The sequence below is a fragment of the Plecotus auritus genome (assembly GCF_963455305.1).
Source record: "Plecotus auritus genome assembly, chromosome: 4".
NCBI lineage: Eukaryota > Metazoa > Chordata > Mammalia > Chiroptera > Vespertilionidae > Plecotus > Plecotus auritus.
The window spans coordinates 45,126,618-45,134,952 of record NC_137775.1 but is presented as its reverse complement, the minus strand read 5'-3'; the positions used below and the strand labels follow the sequence as shown (position 1 = coordinate 45,134,952).

The 8,335-nt window shown below is 43.7% G+C and overlaps 1 pseudogene across 1 annotated transcript; it reads right to left on the bottom strand.

Annotated features, from left to right (window-relative positions):
• Window positions 1-6,956: 6,956 nt before the first annotated feature.
• On the bottom strand, window positions 6,957-8,003 carry LOC308246684 (nuclear prelamin A recognition factor-like; annotated as a pseudogene). Its single transcript has one exon. The product of its transcript is annotated as a nuclear prelamin A recognition factor-like (transcript).
• Between the last annotated feature and the right edge of the window lie 332 nt (window positions 8,004-8,335).

Sequence of the window (8,335 nt, the reverse complement as noted above, 5' to 3'; positions counted from 1 at the left end):
TTTATTGTATTAAGCAACATGGCTAGCATATGTCAAAAATCTCCCTTAGTACCATCCCGTCCTCTGTAGCCTACATGCTTTCAGTTTAAGTGGTTACTCTCAAGAATGCTCTGCATTCATTTCTCACAGCATCATAACCAGAGGAGAGATTATTTCTCCTCTGCATGGATGGGGAAATATTAACTTTAAAACTTAATTTTTACCTGTATCTAGTAGTACATATACTCACACATGTTGTACATGACTGTCAATGTTTCCAGAATTTTTGCTGTGGTAAAGCTTCCACCTTTGATCCTTCCTATTTTGCTTCTTAATAGGAATTTCTATGCCGATATTTATTAAACTTTTCTTATGCCCCAACTTTCCACTTTAACTTGTGGATGTCAACTCTAAATAGCATTAAATGCAATGATTTCATATCTAAAATCTGTGTCAATTCAGGTTGGCTCCAAGAGAGAAAACATATAGAATATATAAGCATATCAAAACCCAATGATATTCTTAAAGGAACATAGAGAATAATGACTGTAAACATCTTTGTCAAAGTTATGCCTCAAAACAAAACAAAACAAAACAACAAATTAAACAAAAACAAAACCCCCCACAAAATTTGAGTAAATTACATTACTACTACAGTTATTTGTTTCACTTTTCTATACTCTCAATGAAATATAAAAATGACATAGCATAGAAATAGGAATAACTTTCAGTTGCCATCCATATGTATGAAACTTCATAAATATGTTGTGAGATACAGTTTAAATTGGATCAGACTTCAAGAGTCTTTTTGTAACTCTCTCCCTATAAAGTTGGTAGCATTAGCTAGTATATGGTTCATCCAGAATAAACAACTAACAAGTGATGATTCCAGAATCAAGTCCCCAAAACCCAGATAACTTGTGATCATGTTGCACAATTATAGGGGTGCCATTCACATTATGTTTATGTGCATAGTGTCACCTGGAGCACCAATCAGGTTGGAAAAGTTAGTCCATGAAAAAGGGGAGTTAGGATAGTTGTCAAGGCAGTTGATTAGAGAGAAAAGAGCCAATGCCAGAATAAACTAATGAGACTGAGCTGAAAGCGTTATAAAAATGCCTTCACTTAAAGAAATAAAACTAAATAAATATTGCATGATTTCTGGCATCATCTGAAATTGCAATTATTTATAAGACTGATAGGAACTATTAGCAAAGGCTCATGATTATAAGTCTCTGGTAAAATATAGGATACCGTTACCACTTTTATATTTATATTAAGTTTGAGTAGTATTAAAAATAGCAATGTAAATTGGAGCAAAGTATCAATTTTTGCACAGTTGATCCAGAATTTCCAGATATGGATAGGATATTCTTCTACTAGCTCTTGTGAAAGATATCTTTGAACCAGGACTCCAGTTTCAAAACGAACAAATGGCTCTAAAACATCATGTGTATCATGGAAATTGATAGATCAACCTAGCTTATGCAAGAACCAAAGAAAGCTCTCTTGCTTTTGAAGTAGTAAACATTAGTTTGAATCTCAACCAGCTATTTTCTAGCAATATGGAATGGTTACATTATTCAACTTCCCTTTTTTGTATTCTCTTAATATAAAGGGGAAATCTCCATATATCACTGTTATAAAATGTTTAAATAGTGTATGTTGCAGTACCTTGAGTATTATCATTTCTCAATAAACACTACAACAGAATATGTCACCTATTAAAACTGTACACCTGTAAGTCTGCTTGGCAATGTCAGAAGCATTAGCTACCACAGTCACAACCATAACCACAGCAACTACAATCAATTAAAACAGAAAGGATAGTCTATGGTTTCAGAAATAGCACAACGCAACTGGGAGAGTTCTGATCCATCCCCACTCCTCTCACTTTTATCAAGCAAAGGGAAAGTTTTGCAGCATATCCAGTTTTCCACATTAATTCTGTGGAAATTCAATTTTGACAGCCATCTTCTATTTGCAATGACTTTCCTAAGAACACACACTACCTCAAGCCGATAACTATATAGTAAACAGTGACTATATCCAATATATAAAAAATTTCATTATTTACAGACTAGAGGCCTGGTGCATGAAAATTCATGTACTGGAGGGGGTCTCTCAGCCCGGCCTGCCCTCTCTCTCAGTCTAGGAGCCCTCAGGGGTGGGAGGCGACCCAGCAATCAGGGGAAGGCGACACCCCCATCACACCTCTGCTGCTGCCACTGCCGGCAGCACAAGCCTCAGCTGGCCCTGGTTACCTGAGCCTCGGGCGGCCCTGGGCGGTTGGGCAGCCACCATCCAAGGCTTGCCTGCACCTTGGACCAGCCCTGGGCAGCTGATCAGTCGCCATCCAACGCTTGTCTGTGCCTTAGGCCGGCTCTGGGTGGCGGGGGGGCTGAGGGGACTGGGGGACTCCGGAGGCAGTTGCGCGGAGCAGCCGGACCTGCCTGGGGGTGGGCCCAGCAGTGCTGTGTGCCTGCCACCCCAGCAGGGCTGAGGGGACTGGGTGCCACCATCTTGTGGCTGTGAGCGCCACCATCTTTGAGGGCGTGACAGTCAATTAGCATGTTCCCTCCTTATTGGCTCTGGGTGTCACCATCCTTGTGAGGGTGTAATGGTCAATTAGCATATTTCCTCTTTATTAGATAGGATAAATGTAATAAATGTAAAAGATGGAGTATTCAAAGAGAATATACTTATTGCCCAGACATTTAAAGGTTTTAATCACAAATTCTACGTATCAGTAATGTTGCAGTTATAAACTTAATAATTTTCTTGCTTATTTTCTAAAATGGGTTTCACCTTATGTCTCTGAATCTACAATATAGGCTTGAATGGAAGTGGTTTACTTGGGAAATCATTCCAGGAAGCAGAAGTAAGTGGCAGAGGATGTAAAACAAGAAAGGATGAAGAACCAGTGCAACAATGCTTTATGGTGATTGCCAGCTGCTCTAAGGCCAGTGCTCCATTTCATGAAATCTGCTGAGTAACTCAAGAAGCATCTCAGAATGATGCACCCATTGGCCCCCATTCTACAATGGTCCTGGGGGCTTTAGAGATGGCTGTGAACTTTCTAGTTAGTCCTGAGTGTATAATCCCAGTATCCTACTTACTTTCCTGTCTCAAAGAAGCCGAAGAGCAAGAAGCAGGAGTTCCATGGTTCTATTTCAAATGCAAAGAATTGCTGGGTTGCTCTGAAGCTGGCTGCAGCTGTAGCAGTGGGAGATGTAGTATGAGGAACAGAAGGATTTGAAAGAATTATAAGAGCTGTCCAATGCAATTAGATTCTTGTGCTAATCAAGGATATTAACCATAATAGAGATTATGTTACTTAGGTTAGTTGAGAAAAACTATTTTAATATCAAGATTAAAACTTCTATAATTACATTTATAGGGAAGGTTATTATCCAAATGCCTATTTGTATTCTTCTTGAAGCATTATAATTGTTCATATTTTTCTGCCCATGGGGTAATTTCTAGCAATTGTTATCAGTCACTTTCCATCTTTGCTTTCTAGTTGAAATTCCATATATGTTCGGTTTGGAGTGCAGTACATTCATTTTAGCACTTTTAACTACAATGAGACAGCTCCCTTTGTAACTCTGTCCTACATTTGACTTAGAATCTAATTCAATATTCTAATTAAAATTAAATATTTCAGTTTTGCTTAATATACTACCCAGGGGTTGCAAAGAAATGTCTACCCTTGTAGCCAATTTAAATCTTACATCTGAGTATTTTTCAGCCTCACCAGCAGTGCAAATTTATAGTGGGTGATCTTTCATCTTGAAAAATGAATCCAGCTGTGTTGCCACTAAAAACTGGTGTTGTGCAGTCTGTTAAATAGCATGCAATTCAACTAAATTCTGATTAAAATGTGAAAATAGTCAGATTACTATAACTATGTTAAGCATGGTAAATTTATGGGGTACATTTATTAGAAACATAGTTTGTGCATTTTTAAAATAAAGTTTTCTCAGTCATGAGATTGTTTGTCAAGATAAAATTTGCTTGAAGAAAACCATAGCAGGCCCTTTTAGGAGAGATGTCTCTCATCTTGAAAAAATATAGGGAGTCCTGGCCAGTGTTGCTCAGTTGGTTGGTCATCTTCCCATGCACTGAAAGGTTTGCAGTTCAATTATCAGTTACGGTATATGCAGGAATAGGCATTTGACCCCCAGTAGGGAGCATGTAGGAGGCAGCTGATTGATGATTCACTCTTGCATAGATGCTTCTCTCTCTCCCTCTCCTTTCTTCTCTCTCTAAACGTCATACTATATATATAGTGGACAACAGTGTTGTGATTTCTAGAGGGAAGAGGATACAATGGGGATAAATGGTGATGGACAAAGACTTGACTTGGGTGGTGAACACACAACTCAGAGTACAGATGATGTGCTGTAGAATTGTATACCTGAAACTTGTATAATTTTGTTAACCAGTGTTGCCTAAAAGAATTCAAGAAAAAGAAGAAGAAAAGAAAAAAATATAGTGTGTTTTGGAGAAGCACAGTGTGTGATTATTAGGCACATTTTAAAAATTACATGAGGATTTAAAAAAAGTAGATGTTTGATTTGGGTTAAAAAATAGCAGGTATATGATTTTACATTTAGATAAAATATACACAACACTCTATACAATAGCAAATAACTAATACTCTAAGTTTTTTCACATCTTACATAAATACCTGGGTCCCAAGGCAGCCTCCATTTCCAAACATGCCACTATACAGATCTATAGAAGTTAATACTAATGTCCAATTATCTTCACGCTGAGAGTCCCAAATCAGCATGATTAAAAGCAACCAACAGAAGAAGCTGTGCTCTTATCGGACTCTTCATGCCCCCTGCACTTACAATGCCATTAAGTAATTCACAGAATTGAGGGCTGTTAATAAAATACTGGCAGAGTATGGAAGTAGAACAACTGGGCAACTTGCTTATATAATCATTCATTCACATCTTTAAGCCATGATTATGGGAATAAAATCCATATGTTCAATATAACTTTTAAAATGTTAATGAACGTTTGTTATATGACATTTGATTAACTAAATCTTGATAAATGAAATCTGTCTCTATAATCCAACTTAAATTACATTACCTGATATCTATAACGAGAGCCCTGAAATAACCTGAAATGTGAGATCTGGCAGGTTTAAATTCCAAATACTTTGTCAGATATCAACTAGGAATCCGTTTTATTTATTTATTCATTGCTTATGAATAAACTAGAGGCCCAGTGCATGAAAATTCATGCACTGTTGGGGGGAGGGTCCCTCAGCCCGGCCCGCACCCTCTCGCAGTCCAGGACCCCTCAGGGGATGTCCGCCTGCCAGCTTAGGCCTATTCGCCATGGTCAGCAAACTGCGGCTCGCGAGCCACATGTGGCTCTTTGGCCCCTTGAGTGTGGCTCTTCCACAAAATACCATGGCCTGGAAGAGTCTATTTTGAAGAAGTGGCGTTAGAAGAAGTTTAAGTTTAAAGAATTTGGCTCTCAAAAGAAATTTCAATCATTGTACTGTTGATATTTGCCTCTGTTGACTAATGAGTTTGCCGACCACTGCCCATGGGGAATGGGCCTAAGCTGACAGTTGGAAATCCCTCTCACAGTCCGGGACCCCTCACTCCTTACTGCCCACCTGCTCGCTGCTCCTTACCACTCAGCTCACTGCTCCTTAGCGCTGCCATGGAGGTAGGAGAGGCTCCTGCCACTGCCACTGCCACTGCACTCGCCAGCCGTGAGCCCTTTCTGTGTAGTTGTCTGTGGGCCAACTGCTCTCTTCTTTCTCACTTAGGGCGAGCAGCATGTGAGGGCAGAGTGCACTGTCGTGGAATGCAGAGGGCTACCCGAAGCTGAGGGGAGTGTTCAGGCCCATGGGGTGAGAGGTGGACACAGAGGACGCTATCTCACCCAATTGTGGGGTGGGCTGGCCGGCCTTCATTTGCCTGACCCCACCCAGGGAGAGACCGAGCAGGGTGTCTGCCTCTCCATTCTCCATCCTTCCATCTGTGACACCTGTTACCCTTGCCAGGCCTCCTCCAAAGTGAGTTCAGCTCAATCCCTGAATGTAAAAGGGCACAGGAGTGAGGGGAGGCTTCCACTCCAGTGCCCCCTGATTCCCAGGGACAGGACCTGGTCGACAGGACCTGATCTCAGGATGGTGGCCACAGCTGCAGAACATAGATCTGTTTCAAGAAAAGTTGGGAATGCAGACTTTCGTACGAGGCCCTGTTCTAAAAGGTGGAAGTTTATTCACATTATGGCAAAGACACCTTTAAGAGTAACATAAGTGGGTAAAGTCAGGGCCAAGCGGGCCATTTCCTCATCCAATTTCTGAGGTGCATGGGCAAAACCAAGTCTCAGCTCTTCGCAGGACACTTCTGGGGTTTTTTAAGCCTAAAGGACAGTAGTCTGTCTCCATTCTTGTTCTTTGGGATTTTTTCATCGTCGGATAAGAGGATACGTACATTGGGGCAATCCTCTCAAGACACAATATTCCAGTTGCAGCCATGTGACGACAGTGCCCCTCAGAGGGAGGGAGCTGACAGATGGGGAGCAGGGAATTCTGAAAACCAAAGTGATGACAGAGATGCTAAGCCTTTCTTTCACGTGTCTGACACTTCTCTTCAGGCGGCCTACAGGCCGGGTGTCTGCTGGACCTTTACCACTTGATGTCCTGGCAGGCTGCCCTGGGCCCTGCTAGGTGGTGTGCAGAGCCGCCTGGGCCTGGGGGAAGTCATCCCCTCTCCCCAGGCCCCAGCCACTCCTGGTACAGCTCCTGCACATGGGCGCTGGTCTCCGGGGGCCACACCAGGATGGCAGCGTAGATGCCTTCCATCTGCCGCAGCAGTGCCCTGTCTGCACGCCCGTCCTCTGCCTGGGCCTGGCCCCTGCCGCTTAGGTATTCCCAGTGCAGGCCAGGACCTCCACAAAGTGGCAGGGGAACTTGCTCCTCTACAACTTCAGGATCACTTCTGGATGTCCCAAAAGCCGTAAGCAGCCTCAAAGCGTAGCAGAACCTCTCCGTCCCTTTCAAGGGTGACCTCCTGGAAGTCTTTGTTCCTCAGGGTGCAGTAGGTGAGCACTCCCACATCCTCGTTGAACAGCTTCTTGGCCATGTGCCTGAAGATGTGTGCCAGGTACCTGTTGGAGCTGGCACCCTTACGGAGCCTCACCTCCTCCTTCATGTCTCCAAACAGAGTGTCCACAGCAGCGTCATTCGAGGCGAGGTCAATTTGCTCCATTATCTGGACAATTTCACCTGAGATTAACATGCAGTCAGCACCCTGGGAACTATGTAAAGCTGTGGGAACATCTTCTCAAAGGGCCTCCAGTTTCTTGTCATAACACGGGGCCACAATGACGTGGAAAATCTTGTCTGGGGACAGGTTCTGCCATCTGGTGAAGTAATCCTTCACCAGAGAGCCCATGATCTGCTGGGGAGTCTTGGCTGTGTAGAGGTGGGGTGACCCAGCACACGCTCTGCATATTGGACCCAGCTGGGGCAGGCAGAGGTCAGCATGGGTAGCTGGGGCTCTTCCTCATGGTGCTGGCAGTACCGACGCACAGATTCCTTCTGACTCTCCAGGATGCTGAAGTCCGCAGCTATCTTCATGTCAAAGACAGTGTGCCCCAAGGCTTTTGAGAAAGCCGCGTCTTCTGGATGTATCAGTGACACTGAGGCTGAATTTAGCAGCAAAACAAGGCAGAGACTAAGGACACAGGAACACTGCCAGAACCTTGTGCTGTGAGGTATCACATTTCTTATTAAGGTTCAGAACATGGAAGGAGTCTTTGGTGTTCTGTTGAGAAACTTAAACTCCTTCCTCTGCGGTCACACAACAATCACACACCAGTCAGTCACTCAGAAATATCTTGGCATCAGCCAGCTTATGGAATTCTCCCATCTCTCTATTCTCATGGGCCAGACTCCGGATGTTGACTGCGGCATTCTCTTGGTCATCGGTTTTTGTTTTTTCACTACATTCCTTTCGTGTGCAGTGATCACACTTCATCTGGAGCGAGGAGGGTAGGGGCTGGCTCGAGTGACCTGGAGGAAGCACAGGGAGAACAGTCAACCACAGCTGGTGGCCCCTGGCACTGCTGATGGTATCCTTTCTTCCTTGTGGAGCGTCTAGGGAGGGGAAGCGGCCGCAGTGCCCAAGGCTGAGTTCCAGGAGGCCAGCAGCGCTGTCAGATCGTGCTGGCGGCACTGTTCCATTGGTGCCTGGCCTGTCCTCTGGAGATTATACCTGCAGGACTATTAAGGAAGCCAGTTCCCAGTTCTGCCCTGCCTCCGCCACCAATTGATTGGAGTCTGAGGGCCAGGAAGAGGGACCAAGAGGCC